We start from the raw sequence: 13,344 nt of genomic DNA, 5'->3' as shown, positions 1-13,344 counted from the left end.
TGAACTGTCATGTGCATTCTCAAACCCAGGTTTCCCACAAGAGCAGCCAGTGGTCTTACTTGTAGTCCAGGCAAGGACTAACATTTGTTTCATTTCTTCTTCTTCTCTCTTTGTGTGGTTAAAGGTATTACACCCAAGGCTGCTCCCATACCTCTACTACTTCTAAAACACTAATTTTCTCTCTCTTTACTTTCTTCCTCTGAGACAGGTTTTGATTATGTAGGAAGGCTTGTCTAGAAATTGTGTTTCTTCTGCTCCAGCATGACTGGTAGAAGTGCAGGCACACACTACCTGCCACGTGCTCAGTTTAAAGCATTTTGTCCAGAAGTACATGTATGTGATATATATGTGTGTGGTGTGTTTACATGTATTTGAAGTTCAGAGATTGACACCAGGTAACTCCTTTCAACACTTTTAATATTATATATTGATGAACTATCTGTTACTCGAACTGGGATCTTGTCAAACTGGTTAATATACCAGTCAGCATTTTTTGGGGGGTTCCCTATCACTGCCTCCTGAGTACTGGGAAGTTCTCCACATCCACCAGCAATTATTTGAGTGCTAACAGTCTGAACCCCGGTTCCCAAGCTTGCATAGCAGGGTCTTTACCCACTGAGCCTTCTACTCAACTCCAAAGCATACATTTTTAAAGAGCAAAGATAAAATAAATTATTACACTGTATGTGATGGTTCATGCCTGAAATCTTAGGACTAGGGTGGATGATGAAGGAGGATCATCACTTGTTTGAGGCCAGTCTGGGCTACATACATAGTACCATGCCTATCATGGATAGATAGCAATATCTTGTTTCAAGAAATAAAATAATAAACCAGGAAGGAAATGTACAGTTGAGTATAAAGTGCGTGCCTTGTATTCTTGGCTACTTGGGAAGCTTAGGAAAGATGACCGAAAGTTCAAGGTCTGTGTGGCATTCAAGGCCAGCCTGAGATACATATCAAAACCTATTGACAATTCAAAATTAAAGAAATGAAAACTAAAAGAGGGGTTGGAAGATTGCTCAGTGGATAAAGTGCTTGATTTTTTTTTTGTCCTGAGGCAGGGCTTCTCTGTGCAGCTTTGGAGCCTGTCCTGGAACTCGCTCTGTGGACCAGGCTGGTCTCAAACTTACAGAGATCTGCCTGCCTCTGACTCCAGAGTGCTGGGATTAAAGACATGCACCACTACTGCCCGGCAAAGTGCTTGCTTTATTAGCTTAAAGACCTATGCTTGGATGTATAGTACCCACATAAGAGCCAGACATGATAGCATGGGAATGTAATACCAGCACTTGGGGCATGGAAACAGGCATGGCCTTGGGTTTGCTGGTCAGGAAGTCTCACCAAAACAGAGACATCTGGGCTCAGCAAAAGCCTATGTCTCAAAAATTCATATGGAGAGCAATGAAAAAAGAAATATGAAGTTGTCCTGTGGCTTTTATATATGCAGGCACGGGCAAAGGTACTAGAATATAAACACACTTGTATACATAAGCATGAACCACATAACATATATAGACATAAAAATTTTCAAAGTTGAAAAGGGTATGCATTTGTAACTTAGAAGAGGAATGTTTTCCTACGATGATTTTAGGCCCTAACTTCCATCCCAAAAAGTGAACAAAAATGGTTAAGAAGAAAAGTCCCAGATTGCTTTGGAAAGACATCACTGACACAATTTTCTCTCTCTGCTCTCAAATCAAAGAGTATTCCAGTCACCTTTTGTGCCTTCAGATCTCACTCCTGTACGTCGTCCATGCATCAGGGCATATGGCAAATGCTCAGGCGCACACACCAAAACATACCTCTTCTGAATACGAATTCTAGTTGTAGACTTTGATCCCTAAGGGAATCAGCAGAGGTCAGCCCAGAGCAGGTATTCGAGGCAGCTCAAGCGAGACAGCAAATTCCACCCTGGTTCTTCAGGATAGTAAGTCCTAGGACAAAACAGGAACAATAGCACCCCCTGCCTCAAGGACCGGCAGGAAGAAGAGTAGAATAACGGGTGTCTTAAGTGCACAGCTCAGCACACGGCAGTCAGTCAGTACTCAGTAAAGAGGAGTTGCCACGAAGGTGCAGTGAAATGTAGATGATATGTGATTTCATCAACCTCAGACTAGAAAAATCTACTCTTTATCAATTTCAGACAGCTTTCATTAGGAGAATCATTGAAGACCTGGTGGTGGATGCTTTGTTATGCATCACCTGACTGCACTAAATAAGTATTTGTCCCTAAGTGCTTTGAAAGACAGTCTTCACCCCCATTTATTTATTTTCTTTATAAATAATACCATTCAAAATTTCCACCTCCTCCCCTCCTCCCATTTCCTTCCCACTCCCCCCACTCACCCTCCAGCTCTAAGAAAAGGCAGGGTACCCTGCCCTGTGGGAAGTCCAAGGCCTCCCCCCTCCATCCATGCCTAGGAAGGTGTGCATCCAAACAGACTAGGCTCCCAAAAAGTCAGTACATGAAATAGAATCAAATCCCAGTGCCATTATCGTTGGCTTCTCAGTCAGTCCTCATTGTCAGCTACATTCAGAGAGTTCGGTTTGATCCCATGCTCATTCAGTCCCAGTACAGCTGGCCTTGGTGAGCTCCCATTAGATCAGTCACACCGTCTCTGTGGGTGGATGAACCCCTCGTGGCCCTGACTTCCTTGCTCATGTTCTCCCTCCTTCTGCTCTTCTTCTGGACCTTAGGAGCTCAGTCTAGTGCTTCAATGTGGGTCTCTGTCTCTATCTCCATCCATTACCGGATGAAGGTTCCATGTGGCTATGGGACAAGGCCAGTTCAGGCACCCTCTCCTCTACTGCCCAAGGACCTAGCTGGGGACATCCCCTTGGACACCTGGGAACCCCTCTAGAGCCAAGCCTCTTGCCAACTCTGAAATGGCTCCTTTAATTAAGATATCTTCTTCCCTCCTCCCATATCCGCCCTTCCTCCATCTCAACCATCCCACTCCCCCAAGCTCTCCCCAATCCTCCTCTTCTTCCTTCTCTTTCTCTTTCTCCCCTTCCCTCCATCTCACCCCCACCCCCATGCTCCCAACTTTTGCCCAGCGATCTTGTCTGCTTCCAATTTCCAGGAGGATCTATATATGTTTTTCTTTGAGTTCACCTTAATATTTAGGTTCTCTAGGATCACGAACTATAGGCTCAATATCCTTTGTTTATGGCTAGAATTCACTAATGAGTGAGTACATACCATATTCATCTATTTGGGTCTGGGTTTTCTCACTCAGTATAGTGTTTTCTATTTCTATCCATTTGCATGCAAAATTCAAGTCATTGTTTTTTTACTGCTGAGTAGAACTTTAATGTGTATATTTCACCCCCATTTATTGTGTACACCGTCCCATCTACATGTTTAGTGTGCAAGTGTGCTTGTCTCTGTCTGTGTAAATACCCATATGTATATGTGTGTGTGTGTGTGTGTGTGTGTGTGTGTGTTCCAGACTACCTCCCTGGGGTCTGATTCTGATTAGGATGGTATTCTTGCCTGGCCCTCCCACAGATTAAACTCTAAGCATGTTTGTGAACTGCTGGATCTCCTGCTCCTTAACTGACAGGGTTCTTCTCCTAGGAGGACCACACACAGTCTAAATTGCTCTGGGTTTTCTGTCTTAAGCTTTCACTACATAGGATGCTGTGAAAGACCCTAATTGCTAGGGTTCAGGAAGGATCGCCCAGACTCAATAAGCTACACCAATGGATGCAAACAGCAAGAGGATTCTTTATTGTCGAAGGTGCCAATGGGCGATTCAGTACTCCAGTGAGACTGAGCCCCCTTGGGTTTCGATACACAAAGGACTGGGTGTTTTTCTCAAGACTGCTTCTGCTGCCCACAGATATCCTGTTTTCATCCTCTAGGCAGGTGCAGCCAGTCCTAAGACTGCTTCTGCTGCCCACAGATATCCTGTTTTCATCCTCTAGGCAGGTGCAACCAGTCCTAAGACTGCTTCTGCTGCCCACAGATATCCTGTTTTGCCCTGGCCTGTTTGATCAAAACATCTTAAGATGGAGACTAGGGTTGGGGTCTTACAATCTTAAGATGGAGACTAGGGTTGGGGTCTTTCAGCTGAGACTATCTTTTTATGATTCAAACCAAAAATATGGTCCTGTTCATTTCATTGCGGTGCTGGAGGCTGAGTGGAGAGCTTTGTGCATGGCAAGTACTAGCTCTACCGCTTAACTACCCCCTTGTTTCTGCTTCCATGTCTCTGTGTCTATGAGCACATATGAACGCTTCTGTTGATGGAAGGCTCTTCAGATTAACCTGAAATCCCACAGTTGAGTATGTGGCCACATTGTTCAGATACTCATCATTTGAAGGGAAATCACAAAACAGAAAATTAGTAGAGAACTTTCTATATGTTTGCCAGACATGTCCTAACCCACATAAAGACTTTCCAGTAGTAAAGAGCCCTGCTGACAAAGAAGGACCTTTTTATGCAGTAATAGTGTTTTAGGGTGAGTGGAATCCACCCCAGGAGCAGGATAACCATGTGTTCTACTAGTGAGCTATACTCTAGTCTCTCATGGCTGTCATTCTTCAGTAGTTAAGGTAATTAAGAGTTCATTCCAGGGAAAGGGAGCCTGTAGAAGGCAAAAAGGCCTCGTGTATACAGGTAAGAACTGGAGAAGCCAGGAAAGTTAATCACACAGTGGAATGAGGTGCATAGTTGTTTGACCTGGAATGCCAGGAATGGATGCAGTTTACAACCTAGTGATCTGATAGTGTCTGATGAGCCAGGTTTGGCCTGTATCTTCCAGAATTTATGTTTTACTTATTTCAGACTCTTTATGCCTAAAACCTTGAACATTATTTCTAGGCCATAAAACTCATCGTTGGAGCTGGAGAGATGGCTCAGAGGTTAAGAGCATTGCCTGCGTTCAATTCCCAGCAACCACATGGTGGCTCACAACCATCTGTAATGAGGTCTGGTGTCCTCTTCTGGCCTTCAGGCACGCACAGAATATTGTATACATAATAAATAAAAAACCCTCATCCTTACAGTGATAGATATCACTTGTACTTTACAATAGTCTAAGTGACTTCTACACTATGTTAGGGTCAGGCCAATCCTGACACCCACAGGCATTATGTTTACCTCACTCATTCTCCTTAGATCCTTATTTTGAGCATTGTTTCTGAGTCAAGAATCCATCTTACAGATGAAGCTATATGTACTTTGTAAAGAGCTTCAATGTAAACATGTCTTAAGCTTTGCTTACTCATGGGACTGAGTTAATTGATATCTGAATACTTTTTCCCAAAACTGTGCTGTGAGTCAGGCGATGGTGGTACACACCTTTAATTCTAGCACTCAGGAGGCAGAGGCAGGCAGATCTTTGTGAGTTTGAGGCCAGCCTGGTCTACAGAGTGAGTTCCAGGACAGGCTCCAAGGCTACAGGGAAACCTTATCTTGAAAAACAAAAATTAAAACCAAAACCAAACCAAAACACTGTGCTGTGCTTAAATATGGTTAAAGTCAAATGATCTAGGTCAGACTCTAGATGTCCTGACTCAGCACTAGTTACCAAAGTTGGACTGATCCGAGTTTCGTTCTTACCTCACCCTGATCATTTTCTCTGCCTGCTGTAAAGCCTGAAGGGACCCTCCTTCAGAAACCTCTCTTCCAAACCCACCTCAGCCAGGCATAGGGACACACCCAGCAATCTTAGCACCTAGGTGACCAAGACAGGAGGATGTAGGTGGCAAGTCTGAGCTACACAGCAAGATCCTGTTTCAAAGAATATAAAACAAGTTACATCTCAGTAGGACTACTCTGAAACTAGTCACCCTGACGGGGCTCTAAATTCTTTAACTGAGGCTTCATGTGTCTTATACAAAATTTTATTAAAATATACCTTCATTTTATTTTAGATACTATTCCAACACATAGCACTGAGTGGTCTGAAACTCACTATATAAGCGAGGGTGGCCTCAGACATATTGCAATCTTCTTTCTACCCCAGCCCCACAAGGACTGGGATTGCAGGTGAAATCTTGCACAACTAAAAAATTTTATAATGTATGCCCTGAATGAATTGCTAAGGCTGATATAGAATAAGAGAGTTTATTGTATCCTGTAAGCCCAAGACCTTATCTCTGATCCTCAATGCCACAAGAAAAGCAGCACAAACATATGTCAAAAAGTTTTCAGACAGTTTAGGTAGCCTCCTCAGTTGTCCCCAGCTGTGTGGTTGAGATTGAATTGGACTATTAGGTAACCAGAGACCATTTGCGGGGTCTGATGGGCAAAAGGACTTGGCATCCAGTTCAGGAGGTACACTAAGACTTATTGTCCTTTGGGGTAAGAGATTTATTAGAAAACTTACTACTCTATAAAAAGAAATCATGGCAAGAGCTCTGAGGAGAATTCAGGTCCATGCGGATTTGAAAGGGAAGGGTGGTGTTCTGTACTGTTTGATGAGGAGCCCATAATATGCACTTGTAATAATGCTGCTTGATTTCTGTGTAGGAGGAGGAGAAGAGGGGATCTTGCAGTTTAAGGAAGGGTTTCATGATCATGAAGGTATGGAAAAAGTGGGGTAGAGGAACCTACTTTGTTACTGTACGTCAATTGGATAGAGCATGTCATGAGTATCTTCTGGTAGCCTGGAAGGTCCAGTCACCTATGGCCTATACACAGAATCCACTATGATCTAGAAGAGACAGTCAACTATAGATAAGTATGACCTGGCCAATGAGTAGCGTGGATTTTAAAAGTAGAGCAATTTCCGACCTCTGCATCACCCTTCCACTTGGCTGGCTGACAGTGGATCTTTGTGTCATATTCCCTGTGAGGAGGGATTCATCTGTGTGAGTGGTGGGTGGAGAATTGTGCATCTCATGGTTTCAGAGGGCAGCCCATGTCTTAGAAGAATCCAGCATATAGTAAACAACAGCACAATTGTGGACCAAAATTATGCATTTAGAGAGCTTGGCAGGCACAATATAGCTGCCTGTTCTGCAGAGTGGGCTAGGCAGGAGCAGATCAAGACACTAAGCACACTAAAGAATGCTACCCCTCTTTCTGCATGTACACATAAAATGGGTTCAGCATTTCATGTAGAGTAAGACTGCTAGAGCCCCAGTCCACAAGGTACTCCTGCACTTGGCTCCAGGAAGGCCAAGGTGACAGACAGGCTGTTGTGGAATGTTATTTTAAAATGTGCTACATTTGTTTATGCTGTGGAACATTTTTTTTAATGATGCAAAGATGGGTTGCATTTGTTTAACTCTGTGAAGCTGTGTTACTTTGCCTGCCTAAAATGCCTGATTGGTCTAATAAAAACCTGAACGGCCAATAGCCATGCAGGAGAAAGGATAGGTGAGGTTGGTAGGCAAAGATAATAAATAGGAGGAAATTTGGGAGGAAGAGGTCAAGGAGAGAGAAAAGAAGGGACCAGCCATCCAACTACACAGTCAACCAGGGAGTAAGAGTGAAAATAAGATACACAGAAGTAAGAAAAGATAAAACCCCAGAGGTAAAAGGTAAACAGGATAATTAAGCAAAGCTGGCAGGAAACAAGCCATGCTAAGGCTGGACATTCATAAGTATGAAAAGGCCTCTGTGTATTTATTTGGGAACTGGGTGGCAGCCCCCACTCGAAAGAGCAAAAAGTAAAGAGTAAAAAAAAGTAAAAATAACCAACTACAAAAGTCATTTCACAAAGTCAGAAAATCTGGCCGGGGAGATCCTAGGATGGGAGAAATCGCTTGCATGAAGACCCAACCACTGTGGATCTGATGGAAGAAATTGTCCTTAAAGGAAGAGTGACCCCTTAACAAAGTTCAGCAACCGAAGACACTGTGAGGAGATGTCACATTTTGTAGGATACAGGTTCCTCTGTCCCCATCTCTTAGGTTTACAGGGCAAAGTACACTGGTGGGTTGGGCCTGTGCATCAATGTTTATGGTTGCTTTGGGGGAAGGTCAGGTTTTCCTATGGGTTTCCAAAACTTAGCACTTTAGTTGGTAAGATTTAAAACCATCATAACTGGATATATTTAAATGGGGCATGGCAGAGGCATCATGGTACACATTGCAACACATAAGGTTCTGAACGGACAGCTGGTATGATTAGATAAGTTCCCACAAATCACATTTACCCTAGGACAGAAGTTCTCAGCATAAGCTTTAGTCTGCCCTAAAGGACTTTGGCAAAGTCTGGTGACAGTTTTGCTTGTCACATTGGAGAGGGCAGTGTTCCTGACATTTAGTGGAAAGACATCAGTTGTTACTCAGAATTCTATAGTGCATAGAATGGTCCTGATATTGATATTGACCCATCCCTAATTGTCCATAGTTCTGGCTCTCTAAACTTTTTTCTAAGTATGAGAGACTGGTTGTTTATCAATTTAGCTCTTGAACTTTTATCATTTACCCTTTGTCTAACTTCTGTATCACCTATCTATGTCTCTATGTATCTATCTGTGTATACTTCTATGTATGTATGTATGTATTGTAGATGGAGGGCGCCAAACTGCTGTAGTAGGAGGAGAGAGTCTGCTTTTCATCCCGGCTGCCTGACTAGCTTAGCCCCTGAAATAATCACACAGAAACTGTATTCATTTAAACACTGCCTGGCCCATTAGCTCTAGCCTCTTATTGGCTAACTCTCAAATCTTGATTCAACACATTTCTAATAATCTGTATGTCACCACAAGGCCGTGGCTTACTGGGAAAGATTCAGCATGTCTGTCTCTGTCTGTCCTTCTTCCCAGCATTCAGTTCTGTCTACTCTGCCTACCTAAGCACTGCCCTATCAAAAGTCCAAGGCAGTTTCTTTATTCAACCAATGAAAGCAACACATAGACAGAAGAACCTCCCATACCATGTATGTATGTATGTGTGTGTGTGTATGTGTGTATGTATCTATCTCTTTACCATATTTTAGTTTATTAATGAAAATACTATGTGCATGAATGTTTTCCTTGCATAAATGCTTGTGTACCATTTGCAAGCCTAGTGCCCATGAAGGTCAGAAGAGGGCATCAGATCCCCTAACATTAGAGTTACAGGTGTTTATGAACCAACATTTGGGTCATAGGAACCAAACCTGGGTCCTACAGAAGAGCAGTAAGTGCTCTTAACTGCTGAACCAACCCCCCAGGTCTCTCTTTTTCTATTTGAGGCAAAGAATAGGAAGGTCAAGCTTGCCTTGAACTCTTAATCCTTCTGCCTCAACCTCCAGAATATTTGTGTTATAGTTGTGTGCCACCATTACTAAACACACAGACTGAGAGAAATGCTAAAATAAACACAATCAAGACTTTAAAAAGTGGAGATGAGATGTCTTGCAAGGACTTCAACAGAAGATGAGGACTCATACCCGAGCTAGATCTGAATACAGCATAGAGCCACAAGCCCAGGGTAATTCACCATCTCAGAGTGGCTTCATTAGAAACAATAGGCCCAAATCGAGGACCAGATGTGGGTATGGACCATGTCTACAAGTACCTTCTACTTCTTGCAGTGGCTTCAGTAGATCCTTCAGTAGGACAGGGACAAGACTGAGCTTGGGTAAGACTGCTAGATCCATAGATCACAGTTCTCAGTGAAAGCTGCAGACACAGGCAGGAGGCCTGAGCTGACTACAGAGAATACCTGACTCTTATAGGAAGACTAGAGACAGCTCCTTTGAACAAACTAGGAGTCCCACAGAGGGACCATATTTATCCTTCTGGGTCTGGTTTATTTCACTTAGGTTGCTATTTTTTTTCTGGTTCCATTTGTCTGTAAATTCCAAGATGTCATTCTTTAAAAATGACTTAGTAATACTCCATTTTGTGAATACACCACATTTCCTTTATCAGTTCTTTTGTTGAGGGACATCTAGTGCCATTCTGACAGTTGTATGATGGGATCTCAATGTAGTTTTGACTTGCATTTCCCTGATGACTAAGAATGTTGAACATTTCTTAGTGTTTCTCAACCATTTGAATTTCCTCTATTGAGAATTCTCTGTTTATACCTGTACCACATTTTTTGATATCTAGTTTCTTGAGTTCTTTATATATTTGGATATTAGTTTCTCTCTCAAATATAGAGACAAGCATGGTATGTACTCACTTATAAGTGAATATTAGCTGTTAAGTAAATGAAAATAATGCTATAATCCACAAACCCAGAAAAGGCTAAGTAAAAAGGATCTCTCTCTCTCTCTCTCTCTCTCTCTCTCTCTCTCTCTCTCTCTCTCTCTCTGTGTGTGTGTGTGTGTGTGTGTGTGCATGGATCTCCCTGGGAAGGGAAAATAGGACAGATTTTTTTGGGAGGACTGAGTGTGGGTGGGGATAGAAACAGGAGGAATCAGATGGGGGAGAAAGGGATGGAAAGAGTACTATGGGGGAGAGATGACTAGAATTAGAGGGCATGGGGGAGATGTGGAAACTTAATGCAGTGAAAACTCCCTGGAATCTGTGAGTATAACCCTAGCAAGAACCCCTAGTAATGAATACTGAGCCTGAACCATCCCTCTTCTGTAACCAACAAAGCTTTCAGTAATGGGACTGGGATACCAACCCAGTCACAAAACTTTCCACCTACAATCTGTTCTACCTTCAAGATGTGCTGGGACAATGGTGGCCCACAACTTGTGGATAGTTGTCAACCAATTTCTGATTTGACTCATGACCCATGCCGTGTGAGGAAGCCTATTCCTGACACTGCTTGGATGACCAGGAGGCTGGAGACCTAGGGTAAAACTAAATGCTACCGGCCTTAAAATAAAGTAGTGGAGGCCAGTCTGGGTCCTCACAGTCTGGGCTGTCTGAAGGCATCCACAGACCTGCCTGGTGATACTGGGCAGGTAGATGCCATTAAGATGAGCAAATGTGTGGAGAGAAAGTGAAGCAGAAGGGATCAGGTGTTGTGGAAAGAGGCAGGATGGACAAAGTGAAGGTGGTGGCAAGGAACGGGCTAATGTGGGTGACCTGCTTGCCACTTGGGGCCAGGGTGACATCCAGGCTCAGGATGCTGTTAAGGAGCCATGTCTGGGTTCATGGCCCTACAGCAGCCAGGGTCTGAGTTGTTTTCCAAGTCTCCTGCTACCACCAAGAACTGTACAGATGCCTGGGGTCTGGTCAGTCACCTGAGTCCATGTTGTTGTTGGAGAGCCATGCTGCTGTCGGAGTCATGCTGATCTGAGTGGCCTATGTTGCCACCTGGGGCCAAGATGACTTCTGGGCTGAAGCATAGGGTCATGTCTGGGTCTGTGGCCCTACTGCAGCTGGAGTCTGTGTTGGTGTCTATGGCTCCCATTACCACCGAGGGTCATGCAAATACATGGGGTCAGGTCACCACCTGAGGCCATGTTGGTGTCTGAAGATCATGCTGAAGATGGGGTCTGTGTTACCATGGGAGGGGGCACAGAAATCATGCATGTTGACATCTGAGGGCTGTGCAGAGCCAGCTTGCCCTTTACTGTCCCTGGGTTAGCTGGTCCTGCCACTTGCTGGTCACTGCATCAGGAGAACTAGCCCTGCTCCTTATGGGAGAGCTGATCCCACACTTGGGAGAGATGGTTTTACTCCTCACCACAGGCATGGGAGAGCTAGCCCTGATGGCATGGGCATAGGAGAGCTGACTCTGCCCCTCACCTGTGGGGTGTTGTCCCAGTGGCCCAGACTGATCAGCTTAGCTGCCACCCAGGCCCACATCCTGGGCCTTGGATTGACCCGCCCTAACACCCACCCCATTTATGACCTGTTGGAGTATGTGAAGGGACTGGTCCTGCAGAAAGATACCAGAAGGATCCCCATGACTTGGGGCAACAGCAGGATATCTAAGAAGAGTTTCAGTGAGGGTCCTGTATGCCAGAAGCCAGAGGCCAGAGACCTTGAACCAGACCAATGACCCATTGTGTGAACATTTGTGGGTGAGGCTGATTGGACAAAAGGGTACACTGGGTGACACACTATAGCTCCCAATGCCACTAGGACAAATGAAAAGGTGTTGGAGAAGCAGAAAAGATGGGAGATTGATGAGGTTTTTTTTTGTTTAGTTTTGGTTTTGATTAATTTTTTTTTTTTTTGCATGGGAATGCTGTAAGGGTGAAGGGTAGATATGAAGGGACTTGGAGGTGAGGAGGGTTGGGGTGCATGTTGTAAAATTCCCAAGAATGAATACAGAATTATATTATGTATAAAGATATAGTGGGACCCTTGGGGTAGTCCCCAGCAGTGGACCAGCAGGTGAGAGACCCGCCTGCAGGCTACATCAACGCCACCCACTCAATTCTGTTCCCCAAGATCCCCTCTGACTCCCAACTCTACCCCCCTCATCATTTAGCCCCCTGCCTCTGGAACGACTGCTAGGGAGCCTACATGGGACTGTCCTAGGCCCTCTGCATGTGTGTATCTTGTATATCCTGGTTTGTTTACGGGGCTCCTAGCAGTGGGATCTTGACCTGTTCCTGGCACTTGAGCTGGCTTTTGGGAACATATTTCCCATGCATGCTGTGTTGCTTTGTCCAGAATTGATGCAGGGGGAGAACTTGGTCCTGCCTCAACTTGATGTGCCTTGTTTTATTGACACCCATGGGAGGCCTGCCCCTTTCTGCACAGAAACAGAGGAGGAGTGGATGGAGTGGGTAGAAGGGAGGAGTGGATGGGGGTAGGAAGGCAATGGGAGGAGAGGAAGGAGAGGAAACTGCCATCAGGATGTAAAATGAATGAAAAATTTTAATTTATAAAAATAAAAAATGTAAAGATAAAATGATTCCTAGTGATATTCTGCTATCCTCAAAGATCAGTGCCTTATTCAGTCATCATTAGAGAAAATTCGTCTTGCAGCAGATGGGACAAATAGAGAGATCCACAGCCAAACATCATGTGGGGAGTGGGGTGGGGGAGATAGAGAGAGACACTTTGTAACACTCAGCCCTAAATAAGATGTCTCAATCAAATCCTTTCTAATGGAAGAGGAGGCTGAAAGAGTGTAAGATTCAGAGGGTATAGAGAACGCCAGGAGAACAAGGCCTTCTAAATCAACATGAGCAAAGCTCATATGAACTCACAAAGACTGAAGCAGCATGCACAGGACTTGCATAGGTCTGTATCACATGTTCTGCATATATATTATAGTTTTCAGTTCAGTAGTTTTTCGGACTTCTGAGTGTCAACCCATTTTAGGGTTGACAAGAGACTTGACTCTAGAGGGAATCCCAGGTGTCCACAGGGATGTCCCCAGCTAGGTCCCTGGACAGCAGAGGAGAGGGTGCCTGAACTGGCCTTGCGCCACTATCACATTGATGATTATCTCGAATATCACCATAGAATCTTTGTCCAGTGATGGATGGAGACAGAGACAGAGACCCTCATCAGAGCAACAGACTG

The sequence above is a fragment of the Myodes glareolus genome, chromosome X (assembly GCF_982192425.1).
Source record: "Myodes glareolus chromosome X, mMyoGla1.1, whole genome shotgun sequence".
NCBI classification, from domain to species: domain Eukaryota; kingdom Metazoa; phylum Chordata; class Mammalia; order Rodentia; family Cricetidae; genus Myodes; species Myodes glareolus.
Note: the sequence above shows the minus strand (reverse complement) of the source record.